The sequence below is a fragment of the Micropterus dolomieu genome, linkage group LG22, assembly GCF_021292245.1.
Source record: "Micropterus dolomieu isolate WLL.071019.BEF.003 ecotype Adirondacks linkage group LG22, ASM2129224v1, whole genome shotgun sequence".
Classification (NCBI taxonomy): domain Eukaryota; kingdom Metazoa; phylum Chordata; class Actinopteri; order Centrarchiformes; family Centrarchidae; genus Micropterus; species Micropterus dolomieu.
Window position 1 is genome coordinate 7744280 of NC_060171.1, and position 320 is coordinate 7744599.

General features: G+C 35.6%; 1 protein-coding gene across 1 annotated transcript in view; it reads left to right on the plus strand.

Moving 5' to 3' along the window:
- ticrr (TopBP1-interacting, checkpoint, and replication regulator) overlaps positions 1-320 on the plus strand; it is a 10194-nt gene that overhangs the window by 300 nt on the left and 9574 nt on the right. The gene's annotated exons all lie outside the window — the stretch shown is intronic.

Below are 320 nucleotides of genomic sequence, written 5' to 3' on the forward strand. Positions count from 1 at the left end.
AAAAAAAGAAAAGTCTCTGATGTGCTAATAACGTTAGCTTGACGTCTCAGAATGGGCAAGTGTGAATGGAAACATCAAACTAACGCACATCAAACTTGCGTCACCCAGATGCGCCGATCACGGCAACGAGGGGAAAAATAAACCGGACCCCAACTCCTTATCCCCGCTGCTTTCAAGCCAATACTAGATAAATATTTCAAGCAGTCTTTAGATGAAATATTGAAAAAACAAATAAAAATACTTTGAGAAAGGTTTATTTGCACAATAAGAAAACTTATAATTTAAAGATAAAAGAAACAAATGTGCATTGTTCAAAAAGT